The sequence below is a fragment of the Lampris incognitus genome, chromosome 4 (assembly GCF_029633865.1).
Source record: "Lampris incognitus isolate fLamInc1 chromosome 4, fLamInc1.hap2, whole genome shotgun sequence".
In the NCBI taxonomy this organism is placed as follows: Eukaryota; Metazoa; Chordata; class Actinopteri; order Lampriformes; family Lampridae; genus Lampris; species Lampris incognitus.
The window spans coordinates 58,559,397-58,577,654 of NC_079214.1; positions in this window are offsets into that span (position 1 = coordinate 58,559,397).

An 18,258-nucleotide genomic window follows, 5' to 3' on the forward strand; every position below is an offset into this window, starting at 1 on the left:
GATGAGCTTGTGTCATTTTTATCCGGACTGCAGAGCCAAAAAGCCTAAGAACATCGGATCTTTTTGAGTGGCAATAAGGTGATGGCATATGTTATTTTTTGTGTGACATCCCGTCTCATCAAAATCACCTTAATCTGCAATCACAAGGCAAGAACCACACTGTTGCAGATCTGTACGAGGCGGCTGAAGCTTTCCAGTCAAAGCTGAACCTTTTGGAGAGAGACATTCATGGGAGAAAGTTGCACTTTCCACATCTGCGAGAGCACTGTGAGAAGAACAAACTGCAGGAGGATCCAGCGATGAAAGATTTTGTGGCAAGCCTGGCAGAAAACTTAGAGAAACGATTTGAAAGCTCAGGTGACATACTCCTCTTCCTGAGACAGCTGTTCTCAATTTCGGCTGAAGGTCAGTGGACTACAGAGGCCAAAAGGCGGGTACCTTCCATAGATGAGGCAATGTGGTTCCCCCTTTGGGGTTTCACCCGAAGTCCATCAATCAGACTGTACGATAAGCGAAAAGCTGGGAGCTGAGGATTAGTGCATCGGGGCCACTATCCTGGATGAAACAAGGAACATCCATGAGTACATCAGATAGAGGGCCTCCAAGGATGAACTGCTGAGTAAGTACCTCAGGCAGCAGAAGACAGATTGCGGCGGAAGAAGTAGAGGTATCATGGAAGATCAAGCCTCTTCATGCAATGTACAGATAGAAGATGTAGCTGATATCGAGAAAGCCTACCAGTGGCTAGAAAAGGCTGGACTGAAGGACAGCAAAGAGGCTCTGATCATAGCAGCACAAGAACAGTCACTCAGGGCCAGATCAATTGAGACAGTGGTCTACCACACCAGACAAGACCCAAGATGCAGGCTGTGCAAAGATGCCCCTGAGACAGTCCAGCACTTAGTAGCAGGGTGTAAAATGCTAGCTGGGAAAGCATACACTGAAAGGCATAACCAAGTGGCTGGGATGGTGTACAGGAATATCTGTACTGAATACAGACTGGAAGTCCCCAAGTCCAAATGGGAGACACCACAAAAGGTGGTTGAGAATGGCAGAGCCAAGATCCTGAGGAACTTCAAGTTCCAGACAGACAAGCAATTTACTTAACTGGATACATATATATATATATATATACACTACCGTTCAAAAGTTTGGGATCACCCAAACAATTTTGTGTTTTCCATGAAAAGTCACACTTATTCACCACCATATGTTGTGAAATGAATAGAAAATAGAGTCAAGACATTGACAAGGTTAGAAATAATGATTTGTATTTGAAATAAGCTTTTTTTACATCAAACTTTGCTTTCATCAAAGAATCCTCCATTTGCAGCAATTACAGCATTGCAGACCTTTGGCATTCTAGCTGTTAATTTGTTGAGGTAATGTGGAGAAATTGCACCCCACGCTTCCAGAAGCAGCTCCCACGAGTTGGATTGGTTGGATGGGCACTTCTTTGAGCAGATTGAGTTTCTGGAGCATCACATTTGTGGGGTCAATTAAACGCTCAAAATGGCCAGAAAAAGAGAACTTTCATCTGAAACTCGACAGTCTATTCTTGTTCTTAGAAATGAAGGCTATTCCATGTGAGAAATTGCTAAGAAATTGAAGATTTCCTACACCGGTGTGTACTACTCCCTTCAGAGGACAGCACAAACAGGCTCTAACCAGAGTAGAAAAAGAAGTGGGAGGCCGCGTTGCACAACTGAGCAAGAAGATAAGTACATTAGAGTCTCTAGTTTGAGAAACAGACGCCTCACAGGTCCCCAACTGGCATCTTCATTAAATAGTACCTGTTAGAGCCTGTTTGTGCTGTCCTCTGAAGGGAGTAGTACACACCGGTGTAGGAAATCTTCAATTTCTTAGCAATTTCTCGCATGGAATAGCCTTCATTTCTAAGAACAAGAATAGACTGTCGAGTTTCAGATGAAAGTTCTCTTTTTCTGGCCATTTTGAGCGTTTAATTGACCCCACAAATGTGATGCTCCAGAAACTCAATCTGCTCAAAGAAGTGCCCATCCAACCAATCCAACTTGTGGGAGCTGCTTCTGGAAGCGTGGGGTGCAATTTCTCCAGATTACCTCAACAAATTAACAGCTAGAATGCCAAAGGTCTGCAATGCTGTAATTGCTGCAAATGGAGGATTCTTTGACGAAAGCAAAGTTTGATGTAAAAAAAATCTTATTTCAAATACAAATCATTATTTCTAACCTTGTCAATGTCTTGACTCTATTTTCTATTCATTTCACAACATATGGTGGTGAATAAGTGTGACTTTTCATGGAAAACACGCAATTGTTTGGGTGATCCCAAACTTTTGAACGGTAGTGTATATATATAAAATTTTCGGAAACCGTCAATAGTGTTGATGAAAGTGCTCAACAAATGAGTGGAACATTAAAATAGATGTAGGAAAAAAATTAACTGATAGCAGTACAAGCCTGTTTCGTGCATCGCGCACTCATCAGCTTCCAAGTTGGCTAATATATAGCCAACTATATATATATATATATATATATATATATATATATATATATACTTTGTTAAAAGAAACACTCAATGGTAGGGAAAGTGCTCAACAAATAAGGAGCAAAAATAATCCAGTGAGTCAAGTAAACTCTGATGAGACAGTACAAGCCTGTTTCATACCATAAGCAATATATATATATATATATATATATATATATATACACACAGTGGTGTGAAAAAGTGCTTGCCCCCTTCCTGATTTCTTATTTTTTTGCATGTTTGTCACACTTAAATGTTTCAGATCATCAAACAAATTTAAATATTAGACATAGATAACACAAGTAAACACAAAATGCAGTTTTTAAATGAAGGTTTTTATTATTAAGGGGAAAAAAATCCAAAGCTAAATGGCCCTGTGTGAAAAAGTGATTTCCCCCTAAACCTAATAACTGGTTGGGCCACCCTTAGCAGCAACAACTGCAATCAAGCATTTGCGATAACTGGCAATGAGTCTTTTACAGCGCTGTGGAGGAATTCTGGCCCATTCATCTTTGCAGAATTGTTGTAATTCAGCCACATTGGAGGGTTTTTGAGCATGAACCGCCTTTTTAAGGTCATGCCACAGCATCTCAATCGGATTCAGGTCAGGACTTTGACTAGGCCACTCCAAAGTCTTCATTTTGTTTTTCTTAAGCCATTCAGAGGTGGACTTGCTGGTGTGTTTTGGATCATTGTCCTGCTGCAGAACCCAAGTGCGCTTCAGCTTGAGGTCACAAACAGATGGCCGGACATTCTCCTTCAGGATTTTTTGGTAGACAGCAGAATTCATGGTTCCATTTACCACAGCAAGTCTTCCAGGTCCTGAAGCAGCAAAACAGCCCCAGACCATCACACTACCACCACCATATTTTACTGTTGGTATGATGTTCCTTTTCTGAAATGTTGTGTTACTTTTACGCCAGATGTAATGGGACACAGACCTTCCAAAAAGTTCAACTTTTGTCTCGTCAGTCCACAGAGTATTTTCCCAAAAGTCTTGGGGATCATCAAGATGTTTTCTGGTAAAACTGAGATGAGCCTTTATGTCCTTTTTGCTCAGCAGTGGTTTTCGTCTTGGGACTCTGCCATGCGGGCCATTTTTGCCCGGTCTCTTTCTTATGGTGGAGTCATGAACACTGACCTTAACTAAGGCAAGTGAGGCCTGCAGTTCTTTGGATGTTGTTGTGGGGTCTTTTGTGACCTCTTGGATGAGTTGTCGCTGCGCTCTTGGGGTAATTTTGGTCGGCCGGCCACTCCTGGGAAGGTTCACCACTGTTCCATGTTTTCGCCATTTGTGGATAATGGCCCTCACTGTGGTTCGCTGGAGTCCCAAAGCTTTAGAAATGGCTTTATAACCTTTTCCAGACTGATAGATTTCAATTACTTTGTTTCTCATTTGTTCCTGAATTTCTTTGGATTGCAGCATGATATCTAGCTTTTGAGGATCTTTTGGTCTACTTCACTTTGTCAGGCGGGTCCTATTTAAGTGATTTCTTGATTGAGAAGAGGTGTGGCAGTAATCAGGCCTGGGTATGGCTAGAGAAATTGAACTCAACTTTCCAAAGATGTGATAAACCACACTTAATTTATGTTTTAACGGGGGGGGGGGGCAATCACTTTTTCACACAGGGCCATGTAGCTTTGGATTTTTCTTTTCCCTTAATAATAAAAACCTTCATTAAAGAACTGCATTTTGTGTTTACTTGTGTTATCTTTGTCTAATATTTAAATTTGTTTGATGATCTGAAACATATAAGTGTGACAAACATGCAAAAAAATAAGAAATCAGGAAGGGGGCAAACAATTTTTCACACCACTGTATATATATTCCTGGATGTCCAGTATTTTGGCGCACCTGCCACCTCAGACATACAATTCATTTTCTATGGGTAGCAGCAAGGTGTCGTTGACGGTTGCACAAAGCATCTTGGGAAGGCAGTGCGGCCATTTTAGTCGTTCTGGTATGAAGAAGTTGGACCAAGCTCAACATTTTGCAAATGAACACGACGTGATTATCAATGGAAGTAGAGTGTTTCATAAGCAAGGGAGATGCTCCCTTGTGGGTGCTGAACTACACTGAACTGTGAGAAATAAGGACGAAAAGTTGATTATAGTGGTTGCTGGGTCAAATTAAAAAAGTTCACAAATAGATATCAACCCAGCCGTCCCCCGCCTCCTCAGAAAACAAACCCATATTGGTGAACTGGGGAATGCCCATAAACGGCCAACTGAGGGAAGGTGAAGCGTTTGCAGGGGAAATCGTGCCAGAGCAGTGGACATCTGGTACCATTAAAGTTTTGTTGCAAAGCTGGCTCCTCCACATTGGCGAGCTGAAATGTGCAGCGCGATGAATGTATGGGCACCCGTAGTTTTATGGAACAGCATTATATTTCTAAAGGATGGGTCGCCTTCCACTGATTTATTTGCCAAAATAAAGGTTCCATGACTGGAATGCAGGTTTTGAAAGCCAGAAATCTTAGCACCCGTAAAGCTATTGTGTAATTGGTATAGAACTACAACTTTTTTAAACCCCACCACCCTCCCTGATACATAAAGGTAATTTTTTGCTATGATTAAGTCAAAGCTTTGCTGAAGGCTATGGGGTCTGTGTAGACCATAATTCAAACTCACCTCTCATACACCATTGAAAACCTTTTGCTGGTCACAAACACTACTGAACACTTCTTAAGTTACATTTTCAGTTGTGAGTGTGAGAGGTTATTTTCAGTTGTGAATGTGAGTGGTGTTCATTGTCTTAAATGAGAGGTTCTTACTATGAACCTCTCATATAAGTATGAAAGGTTTTCAGTTGTCGTTGTGTGAGGTTTTATTTTCACAAGTATGTGTGAAAGGTGTTCAGTAGTGAATGTGAGAGGCAAACGGTTTTCAGTGGTGTGTATGAGAGCCGAGTTTGAATTATGGTCTACACAGCCCCGCGTAATGGTCGCTTTAATGACTAGGGTGGCGATGTGAGTAAGGTGTGGGTGTATGTGATACCGCCATATTGGTGTTATTCCTATGATATAATATGCCTTAGAGGTCTCCTGTGGGAGGAAGGAAAAGGGGAGACATATATCGAAAATGTAAACATTTTTATTGTTATTATTTTTAGTAGTATTAGTAGGAGAAGTGAAGGGGAGTTCATGGTAGCAGTAGCAAGTAGCATTAGTAGTAATACATTTAAATTTGCTTTGCTATGATCTATCTTGCTCTGTGTGTAATCTCTGGTTGTCCATTATAATTCTGTTACTTTTGTGTACTCCAATTGCATGTCAGTCCCTCCTGGAAGAGGGATCCCTCCCCTTTTTCTCTCCCTGAGATTTCGCCCTGTTTTTTCCTGATAGGGTTTTCTTATGGAGTTTATCCTCATTCGAGTCGAGGGTCTAAGGACAGTGGGTGTCATATATTGCACCGATTGTGAAGTCCTTTGGGACTAATTTTGATCTTGGGCTATACAAATAAACGACTTCCATCTTAAAATAAAGAAAACAAATGTTGTGACGTATTTCCTTTGACTCCTCTTGGAGAACAACCTGCTTGATCCAAATCAGATGAGGCACTCCCATGAAACTGCTCGTTATAGTTACTGAAGAACTTCCACACAGCCAAAACTGCTGGCAAAACCTCAGTAGTCTCAGTGTCTCTGACTTATCTGCTGCATTTGACACACCGAATCACCAGTTTCCACTGTCGACACCGACAAGCCCAGGAGTTTTAAGCACGGCACTAAAATGGTTTAAATCGTACCTGACAAGATCAGCTCAGGCAATCCAACTTATGCAAAGAATCCACAATGATGCTGTGTGCTTGGTTTTAAACCTGCCAAGATGTTCACGAGTCTCTCCTCTATTTGTGTCTTTGCACTGAATCCGTTGCCATGTGCTTAAAGAGTCATTACAAACATGCCAGGCTGGTCTTGGTACTCTGTGATGTTGGCATAGCAGGATAAACACATCTGCAGCTAATAAAATTAATAATAGCTCCGTTTGATTCAGCTGTGCCAGCACATCTGTGAGCATTGACAGACAGACAGAGCCAGCACTAACAATTGTCGATAGTACCATCAATGCTGGTTCACTGGTACACCTACATCCAACAGATCCATTATTAATTTTATTAACTGCAGCTGTGCTCATCCACAGACTACCAAGACCAGCCTGACACGCTTTTAGCCTTTACATAGTTTTTAACCTGTAGATGTCAGCAAACTCACCAGAATTATCTGGTGTTTAGTTGCTTCCCAGTTCAAAACCCTGCTGTTGGCTTTCAAATCTGAAAATCCATAATAACATTTACACTCCCACTGTTCAACAGTTTTGTTCTGCCTGTGGTAGGCTACTCTCTGTCCCTGCCACTAAAGTGACCATTTCTATGACCAGACTTTTCTCTCACCAGGCCCCAAAAACAGTGTAATGAACACCCGGTCTCCATTAGAGTTACTAACTGGCTTACTTCCATTAAGACTTAAAGCTTTAATTTTCAGCGTAGCGGTCTATTCCGTTGCCTACCAACACAGGGATCCCAGTTTGACTCCCTGTGTTGCCTCCGGCTTGGTCGGGCATCCCTACAGACACAACTGGCTGTGTCTGCAGGTGGAAAGCTGGATGTGGGTATGTGTCCTGGTCGCTGCACTAGCGCCTCCTCTGGTCGGTCGGGGCGCCTGTTCCTCCCACGTGTTATGCCCCACTGGTGAAACTCCTCACTGTCAGGTGAAACGAAGCAGCTGACAACGCCACATGTATCTGAGGAGGCATGTGGTAGTCTGCAGCCCTCCCCGGACCGGCAGAGGGGGTGGAGCAGAGACCGGGACGGCTCGGAAGAGTGGGGTAATTGGCCGGATACAATTGGGGAGTGGGGGGGGGGGGATAAAAACAAAACGAAAGTTTCCGGGCCTGACTTAGAACAACTCAAACTGATTTGTGGCATTGTTGGGCAAAAAATGAATCACCCATTATTATTACTGGTGTCAGCTATACTTGATGTGACAGAAACTCTTGGTTATGAGCCGTCTTTGGCACTAAGATGTGTAATTCTTTTCAACTATTTTTTCATTTCAACCACGTCAGTCACTCCCTACTGATGATCTTAGGGACATCTACTCTAAGCTCTCTTGATAGGACATGCACTGTTGGCCATGATATCATTACCATGTAGTGCTCCATTGTGCCTTGCAGAGTCTCTAGTGAGCCGCTCTGGGTAAAAGCCTCGGCTGTATGAGAAAATATAAAATGGAAATTACCATTCAGTGAGGTGTGTAAAGTCTTTCTTTGCAAGACAAAGTTGATCTCTTCAGCAATCAAAGTGAAAATACATACATTTTCGATGGTCCAAACAGAAAACAGAACATTGGGCCTTCAAGGTATTTTGTTGATGAACATCAATTTAAATCACACAATGGGGACGGGGTGAAGATTAACCTTTACCAAACAATTCCTGGGTGGTCTCGTTTGCCTTTTACATTGACATTTTCCCATTTAGCAGACACTTTTGTCCAAAGTGACTTTAAAGAGAGTCAGTGATTAGCAGACACACCTGCTATGCCTGTGTTACCGACAGGCAACATAGCGCGCTAAATGTCAATCATATCTTCTTTTTTTTTCAGATACTTTATTGATCCTTGTAGGGAAATTACTCTCTGCATTTAACCCATCCTAGCTGGGTAGCTAGGAGCACTGGACAGCCACCGTGCAGCACCCGGGGACCAACTCCAGTTCGTCTTGCCATGCCTCGGTCAGGGACACAGACAGGCGTACTAACCCTAAGATGCATGTCGTTTTGGTGGTGGGGGAAACCGGAGCACCCCGAGAAAACCCACCGCAGACACGGGAAGAACATGCAAATCTCAGACAGAGGATGTCCTGGGATGACCCCCCCCGGGGTTCAAACCCAGGACCTTCTTGCTGTGAGGCGACAGTACTGATCACTGTGCCACTGTGCCGTCAAGAGCCAAGCATATTGAAGCCAAGAGTGCATGTCATGCCAGCGCATTTAATGTGAGCGTGCCTTAGATGGTCAAAAGGGAATTATAGGGCGTCCGGGTAGCGTAGCGGTCTATTCCGTTGCGTACTGACGCGGGGATTGGCGGTTCGCATCCCCGTGTTACCTCTGGCTTGGTCGGGCGTCCCTACAAACACAATTTGCAGTGTCTGCGGGTGGGAAGCCGGATATGGGAACGTGTCCTGGTCACTGTACTAGCGCCTCCTCTGATCGGTCAGGGCGCCTGTTCGGAGGGGAGGGGGAACTGGGGGGGAGGGGGGCAGTGTGATCCTCCCACGTGCTACGTCCCCCTGGCGAAACTACTCACTGTCAGGCGAAAAGAAGCGGCTGGCAACTCCACATGTATCAGAGGAGGCATGTGGTAGTCTGCAGCCAGATCGGCAGAGGGGGTGGAGCAGCAACCGGGATGGCTCAGAGAGCGGGGTGATTGGCCAGATACAATTGGAGAGAAAAAAAAAGGGGGGGGTGAATTATGAATTAGATGGATAATAAAACATCTCGCTATCACAGATCAAGTGCAGGACACAATAGTAGACACCGGTACTACTGGTGTCTCACTAGGGGCACAATAGTAATAGCAGATATTGATAGTAATTATAAGTGAGTGATTCATATTGGTCTGAAAGTGCCATTTTAACAGTTAAGTTGGGTCGGGATGAGGAAAGTTTTTAGGCTTTATTTGAAGGAGGTAAGCAGAAAGTAGCTCTAATGGAGGCCAGGAGTTCATTCCACCATGAAGACCGAGGACTCAGAAGCGAGGGGAGATATGTGTGCATCGAGGCAGGTTTAAAGTCAAGTGTGAAGATTAGAACATAATTACCGTGTCTCGGGTATGTGTCTTTTGAGAGTAAGCGCAATTTTTTCTCTTTGATTTACTCTGTGCCTCCATGGCTTATCTGAGAAATAGTAACTTGCATATCCATTAACATGCTCCTCCTCTCCCCCATTTTACTCCCCTAACCCTGTGTTTTGACCTTTGGCTATATGTAATTCTTTTCCAGTAAAGTATGCATAAGTAAGAAATGATTGCATCATATTTATTATATATAAGAAAAGGGACATGGCTGTCTACTTGAATCGTCCCTGAAATGTAATCCAACAGCATGATTATGCAGCAGCTACCACAAATCATCAGAGCACAACTTAAAATTCTAAATATGATGCGTGTAATCCACCAAAGATCCTTTCCCCAGGCGGCAATATATATGATAATGTGCATATTGAGAATCAGTAAATAGATTAACACTCTCTTTGCATCTTTTAATGGCATCTTTTCAGAAACCATTGGCCCGTACAACCACAGCATGTGCTCCCAAACCTCCACAACCTACCGACGCCGTGTGCATGCCACATTTTTCACACATACCACAAGGTGACAAAATTAAAGCAATTTTTGTTTCAAATACCGTATTTGAAATTACCTCTAGCATCCATTTTCCTTTTGACCTGAGCTCCCAAACGTACACGGCAAAGTGAAAAACAAAAAAATCATTGTGGCAGTTCATTCGGCTTATTCACAGATTCCCTTTGCTCCTGGTACCATCACGGCATCTGCATCAGAATAAGTTATCTGGATAAGGAAAACACATTAAAGAAAAATGCAAATGCACACAGGGTACCTCTGGAGGTGATCTGATTGACTCCCAGCCAGAGAAATCCAGGAGCAAATGCAATCCTCACATTAGTGAGATAATACCACTCAGGGGGTTTCTACCCATACTCACTCTGGATGCTGCCATTTATTCAGGCCTCAGTGAAACCTGTCCTATCAACGCGCCCCCCATATGCACTTACCAGCAGAGATGGAAAACCCGGCTTCAGAAAGTAGAAGTACTAACCATGTATTTGCTCCACCCATGGACTAAACCAGCTGATTTCACTAATTAGTTCTCCTACCTGGCTGAAGTGTTGTGCTAATTAGAATCAGCTGGTTTAGTGCAAGGGTGGAGCAAATATATGGTTAATACTTCTACTTTCTGAAGCGGCGTTTTCCACCTCTGCTTATCAGCATACAATTTGGTACATCTACATTTGACAGTAAAATGTGATTTCTTCTGTGTTTGGATTTCCTGTTCCAGTGCAACATTAAAATGTGTGTCTAAAGTTATTTGTAATTGCGGAAGGCCCTGCGCAATGCTTTATTACACTAGACCATCACCAGTGCAGACTAGGCGTCTAACTTTTCCATGTGAGATCAGCCCTTTGTTCTGTGGCACTTGCAGGATATATATTTTATCTCATACTTCGCATAAGCATGGCACAGTGCAAAGCAACTTCCACCTCGCCAAGTCTCACATGTAGCAAATTCAGGGGCAGCCAGGAACCACTGCTGGGAATCGAACCCGGATAGCCCAGACCACAGGTGACTGCGCTAACCAGGCAACTAAACAGTCCGACCCGTTAGCCATGGGCTAGTGAGTCTAGTCATCTGTGGTTGTTACACTACCCCCCTCCTTCAGGAAGCGTGTCCCCACACTTAAGCATACCAGTTCCCTCACGCCTGTGGGCGCACGCGCTTGCAGTGGCCTCACGGTCTCACCATCCCACTTCTGACACCAATGTAGTGAATTCAGGGGGCAGCCGGGAATCAAACCTGGATAGCCCACACCACAGGCGACCACACTAACCAGTCAACTGTCTGGGTTCGATTCCCGGATGCCCCCTGAATTCGCTACACACACATGCAAATACATATATACGCAAACAGCCACACACACACACAAACCAAAGTTCCGTCCAAATGTGGAGCTAAATTTGAAGAGTAAAAAAGTGAATCGGTGTGTGTTTGCATTGGCTTGTTTTTAACAGAATAAACAATTTCCATCCTGTATACGCATTATGTGACAAGATTATGATATTCCTGCAAGAAGAGTCCTGGCTCATGTTGGAGAAAGAGAGAGACTTTTTCCAAAACATTACATGACAACACCACACAGGGTTTTATTACAACATTACGGACAAACTCATATAAATAATCATTATGGGCCAACAATATTTACTTTATTACTTATTTGATTGGAGCAAATGCAATTTATCATAGTTCCAATACAGAGCAGTGCTGCACAGAGAGGTTACAGCTATTACTAATTTTCAACGCTCATCCCTAGTTTGGCTTTACATGTCCAGTGTAATTAAAATATACAGCTTGCATTATCATAAAACCACAATATACTACAGATATGGAAGTACACATACCAAAATAACTTGATTGTGATGTACAGTTTGAAAAAAAAAAGTTTAACAATACAATTAGCTAAAAATGGGTACCGCTGTTTTGCTTTGAGCCTGCACTTAACCTTTGTTGTAAAAAAAATATATATACACTACCGTTCAAAAGTTTGGGATCACCCAAACAATTTTGTGTTTTCCATGAAAAGTCACACTTATTCACCACCATATTTTGTGAAATGAATAGAAAATAGAGTCAAGACATTGACAAGGTTAGAAATAATGATTTGTATTTGAAATAAGATTTTTTTTACATCAAACTTTGCTTTCGTCAAAGAATCCTCCATTTGCAGCAATTACAGCATTGCAGACCTTTGGCATTCTAGCTGTTAATTTGTTGAGGTAATCTGGAGAAATTGCACCCCACGCTTCCAGAAGCAGCTCCCACAAGTTGGATTGGTTGGATGGGCACTTCTTTGAGCAGATTGAGTTTCTGGAGCATCACATTTGTGGGGTCAATTAAACGCTCAAAATGGCCAGAAAAAGAGAACTTTCATCTGAAACTCGACAGTCTATTCTTGTTCTTAGAAATGAAGGCTATTCCATGCGAGAAATTGCTAAGAAATTGAAGATTTCCTACACCGGTGTGTACTACTCCCTTCAGAGGACAGCACAAACAGGCTCTAACCAGAGTAGAAAAAGAAGTGGGAGGCCGCGTTGCACAACTGAGCAAGAAGATAAGTACATTAGAGTCTCTAGTTTGAGAAACAGACGCCTCACAGGTCCCCAACTGGCATCTTCATTAAATAGTACCTGTTAGAGCCTGTTTGTGCTGTCCTCTGAAGGGAGTAGTACACACCGGTGTAGGAAATCTTCAATTTCTTAGCAATTTCTCGCATGGAATAGCCTTCATTTCTAAGAACAAGAATAGACTGTCAAGTTTCAGATGAAAATTCTCTTTTTCTGGCCATTTTGAGCGTTTAATTGACCCCACAAATGTGATGCTCCAGAAACTCAATCTGCTCAAAGAAGTGCCCATCCAACCAATCCAACTTGTGGGAGCTGCTTCTGGAAGCGTGGGGTGCAATTTCTCCAGATTACCTCAACAAATTAACAGCTAGAATGCCAAAGGTCTGCAATGCTGTAATTGCTGCAAATGGAGGATTCTTTGACGAAAGCAAAGTTTGATGTAAAAAAAATCTTATTTCAAATACAAATCATTATTTCTAACCTTGTCAATGTCTTGACTCTATTTTCTATTCATTTCACAACATATGGTGGTAAATAAGTGTGACTTTTCATGGAAAACACGAAATTGTTTGGGTGATCCCAAACTTTTGAACGGTAGTGTATATATCTGGAATTAATTTGATTTCAATTAGTAATGTGTTCCAGAGTTGACAGCCCTTCATGGAGAAAGCTGACTGTCCACATTTTAGATCTACAATGTGGTATTTTACGGTCGTTATGCACCATGCTCCTAGTTACTCTGTACTGTCTAGTCTTGGGATATATCTGGAAAGAGGCTCTGGGTCTAGACTGTTGACACATTTGAAAACTAATTTGAGAAAAAAAAATGAGTAAAGCTCTCAAAGATAACTATATCGTATCTTTTCAGTTTTTTTTTTTTTTTGATTTTGAGATACTTTATTGATCCCCGTGGGGAAATTACGCTCAGCATTTAATCCATCCTAGCTGTGTAGCTAGGAGAAGTGGGCAGCCGTGGTGCAGCACCCGGGGACCAACTCCAGTTCATCTTGCCATGCCTCAGTCAGGGGCACAGACAGGAGTACTAACCCTAACATGCATGTCTTTTTGATGGTGGGGGGAACCGGAGCACCCGGAGAAAACCCACCGCAGACACGGGGAGAACATGCAAACTCCACACACAGGATGACCCCCCAAGGTTGGACAACCCCAGGGTTAGAACCCAGAACCTTCTTGCTGTGAGGCGACAGTGCTAACCACTGGGCCACTGTGCTGCCAAATGTGACAGTGATGCCACCGGATAGGCTTTTTGTCCATTATTTTCAGTGCCTGATTGTATAAGGATATGAGGTGTCTCATTGTAGATGGTGACGCTTGAGTCCATACGGTCATACAATATGAAAAATGAGAGAAAATCATAGAGTGCATAAATAACTAGGCTGCCTGAGTGGGTATGTAGTGCCTGATTAATTTCAAATAATTTAGGTTGGTCTTTACTTGTTTTTAAATCTTCTTTAGATGTTTATCAAATTTGAGTTTTGGATCTAAGATTATTCCTAAGAACTTGAAATTACTGACCTCCTCTGTTTCTTCACTCCATATCTTGATTTTTTAAATTTCAATTGAGCCCTATTTTCTAAAGGAGAAACACATAGAAACTCTTTTTCTTTTTCTTTTTTCAAATTCAATTCAAAACGATTATGTTGCAGCCACTGATGGACATCATCCAAATATGCAGTTAGGATCTCTGCAGCGCATCATATCCGATGTAGCCTACTATTAAAAGCAGACACCTCCTTTTGTATTGCCAGCACACAAACAAACTAGAAGAGTGCACTCACTAGAGTGCAGAACCCCGCCAGGCATTTCTCCCCTTCTCTGGTGCTCAGACTTGGCAACAAACCAGCTGAGGAGTTAGCACTCAATTGTGGTATAAAACAGGTCACAGAAAGTTGAATCACTTCATCTGGACACTATTAATTGAGAGAAACGTTCCATCACTCATCTAAGTGACCTCTTGATCCAGTCCTTGCAGAGTCTCTAGTGAGTCGCTCTGGGTAAAAGCCTCGGCTATATCAGAAAATATGAAATGTAAATTACAGTACAGTGAGTTGTGAAAAGTCTTTCTTTGCATGAAAAAGTTGATCTCTTCAACAATCAGAAGAGGGGTCCTGAATGCCGGTGGGGGTTTAGTGGGGAGGGCTATGCCAACATACCGGTTTTGCCGGAGTTTTAAGAGTGGAGCAAAATAAACGCAAATTATGATGTCAGGAGATATTGAGAAGACAGAATGTCTAAAACTCGACAATGGCATTAGTCCTGCTTGTGGCGCTGATCGGCTAATCGTTACCTCCCTCACAGCGTTCATTGGATAATAACTTTTTCAACTGTGAAACCGTTATTTCACGCCATGACGCCAGACCAAACGCATCACTCAACTCAGTGGAGTGGGTGGATTCAAAGTTCTGGACCCAGGCAATTACCTAACATTTAGCTAACTAGTGTTGCTAGCTGATAGCGCATCCTTTCATTTCCACTGTTGGCTAAATAGCTAGCTAGCTGTGCCTATGGGTTGGCGTTTCATTACCAATATAAAATGTCATATATTATCTAATGTTAGCTAACACTGGTGCTCAGTCATGAGCAGTAAATGGAGGATTAGATGTTTTAACGACAATAGAGTTTATTATTTAATTTTAATAATCTTTCGTGTGGTTCAGTTAGTCTTTTGCCTTTTTGATATCAGCTTTTATTTTACTCAGATTAGGTTTCATTCACAGTAAACATGAACAAGAGGAGAGGATATAACTTTTTTTTTTCCTTTGGTGCTAAAAAAAAGAGCAAGTTGAAACTTGTAATTAGGACTTAGAGCTAATGCAGCATGTATTTTCTGTGGCGGTCATGCAGGCTCTTTACTGAGCAGGATAGTATGGGATGGTGGTGAGTTTTACATTTATGTGCTGTTGTGTTCAAGGATTACTTCACCGATTTTCACCCTTATTTCTATCTTTCTTAATTTGGAATGAAGTGTGAAAAGCCTATGCTTCCAAAGCCTGCTTAACCAACTGCATTAACACTTGCATAAACTCAATATGCATGCAGATATCTCCTCAGAAAACATGGCTGGTTGTTACGGACTAGTCGGATCTAGGGGTTAAGGGTTAAGCATGCAATACTAGTCCTTACCTGGAGTGTGTAGAAAAGCTGAAAAACAAGGGAAGAAACAGAAAGGAGAACTGATTTCCAAGACTAGACAAACAGCCGGGAGGTAGGCTAGCTTACCAAGGTAGCAGGCTAGCAGGTCCCTCCAACAAGGTCTCGGCCATATGGGTCTCAGCCCCCAGTAAGCGGCGGACTCCACCTTGGTATGTTAGTTCAGTTTAGATTGATGGTGTTGCGCTGGAAAGGTGTGAACTTGTAGTGTCCTGGTCAGCATGTTCAAAATGGCATATCCTGAGGCGTATGTATGCAAAATGCCGGCATTAATTAAGTCCAGGGGATGCGCCAGCACCTCACAGGCATGTCATCTTATATAAACACTGCTTAACCATGCCTCCAATCATTTCTCAAGGAAAACCAGTCCAAGTATGTAAGAAAAGGAGGAAGGGAAAAAGGCAAATATAATCCCCATCACTTCGTCCCCCCTTACAAAAAAAAAAAACACAAAAAACACCTGGTTTCAACCTATTTGTTTTTTCTTTTTGTTTTATCATTTTTATATTGATCAATAGCTCATTTCTTAAAACAACAACAAGACTATATACAATTATAATCTAATCCTTTGCTTTTCTTTTTTTTATCTCCGCTGATTCACGTGCATTACTATCAACAGTGCACTCCCAAACTTTTCAAAATACCCAAACCATATGCTCATCCCCTTGACAGGGTGTCCGCAATAACCTTTTCTCTGCCTGGCAAATGCACTACCGTCAGGTTATACGGTTGTAAAATTAAACTCAACCGGAACACTCTGACTGGATGTTTTGAACTTTGACGGGAACGTAAGTGGATTGTGATCAGTGAGGACTACCAGATCAGCTCCAGTACTAGAGACGTACACCTCAAAGTGTTGGCTGCTAAGTAAGACAAGAGCCAGGGCCTCCTTCTCAACAGTGGAATATCGCTTCTGTTGGTGATTCAGTTTCTTACCTACCTTTCACACTGGCCAAAAAACCCACTAACATCCACCTTTGGTGGTCAATTTTACATTAACCAAAGGAGGATGTTAGCGGGTTTTTTGACTAGTGTGAAAATACCATTAGAGAAATATGCAACAGGCCTGTCTTTTCTTGACACATCAGTCTGTAGCTGCATCGCCCCCACTCCACATCACAAGCATCCACTGTAGCTAGAATGGCTTTAACCATTTCCAGAGTTGTCTGACAATTCGCTGACCAGCTACACTTAACGCCCTTCTTCAACAGGTTTGTGAGCGGTGTTGTCACAGCTGTGAAGTTGGGAACAAACAGCCTATAAAAACCACACATGCCCAAAAGGCGCATTAGCTGGCATTTTGTTTTCGGGAAAAGACAGGTCTAAAATGGCTTGCACCTCGGCAGTCCTTGGTCTCACTGAACCTTGACCCACCTGGTGCCCCAAATATGTGACTTGCCCCTTTCCAATCTCACATTTGGGTAAGTTGATTACCAACCCCGCTTGTTTAAGATATTCAAACAGCTGTGTCGTGTGTTCCATGTGATCAGACCACGAAGTGCTATAGCAAACCACATCATCTAGCTATGTGACAGTGTTCTGCAATCTGGAGGTTACCAAATTCATTAACCTCTGAAAGGTTGCTGGCGCGTTTTTCATGCCAAACGGGAGAACCTGACAGCGATAAAAACTATCCTGCGTCACAAATGCAGACACATCTTTTGCCCGTTATGTCAACAGGACTTGCCATAGCCCTTTAACAAGTCAAATTTCGACACATACTGTGCATTGCCGATCTTATCGTTACAGTCCTCCAGCCTGGGTATAGGATATGCATCTGTTTTAGTTACATTATTTACCTTTCAGTAAACAATGCAAGGATGCACAGTCTCTAGGGTCTGAGCAGATCTTATGTGTACTGGTAAGTTGTTCCAGAGATCAGGGGCAGCTACTGCAAAGGCTCTGTCGCCCCTATTCTTAAGCCAGGATCTCAGAACATGTATAAGAGCATCTGGTTTGCTAACCTGAGTGCTCTGACTGGTGTATGATGATGTATTAGCTCAGATAAATAAGATGGTGCCAGCCCATTTAAAGACTTAAAAACAAGTAATAAAATCTTAAACTGGATCCTAAAACAGACACGAAGCCAATGAAAGGAGGCCAGTACAGGCGCTGTGTGATCATGTCGCTTCTTTCCTGTCAGCAGGTGAGCAGCTGCATTTTGTACAAGCTGCAGGCGACGAAGCGACGACTGAGCTACGCCAACATACAATGAGTTACAATAATCTAAACAAGAGGTAATAAATGCATGAATTACCCTTTCAAGATAATTTGGACGGAGATAGGCCTTTACTTTTCCCAGAAGTCGTAATTGAAAAAAAATTTGTTTTGACTATGAGCTTGTTTGTCAAAGTTAAAAGAGCTGTCAAAAATCACCCCAAGATTCCTAACAGAAGAGTGACTGTAGGAAGCTAAAGGGCCAAGAGCACCATCATAACCATCCAGCAGATCAGGTTGTCCATATACAATAATTTCAGTCTTATTTTGATTTAGTTTCAGGAAATTTAACTCCATCCACACCAATTTCTTCCATGTAGAGCAACTCTGGTTTCACCTGAGCCCATTTTTGTGGGTTAATCCAGTACAGATGTTATTTAATGGGGGTTGCCTCACCAGTGTCTACACCATGGGTTATTAAATTTGTTAAGCCAGGGGTATCTCTAA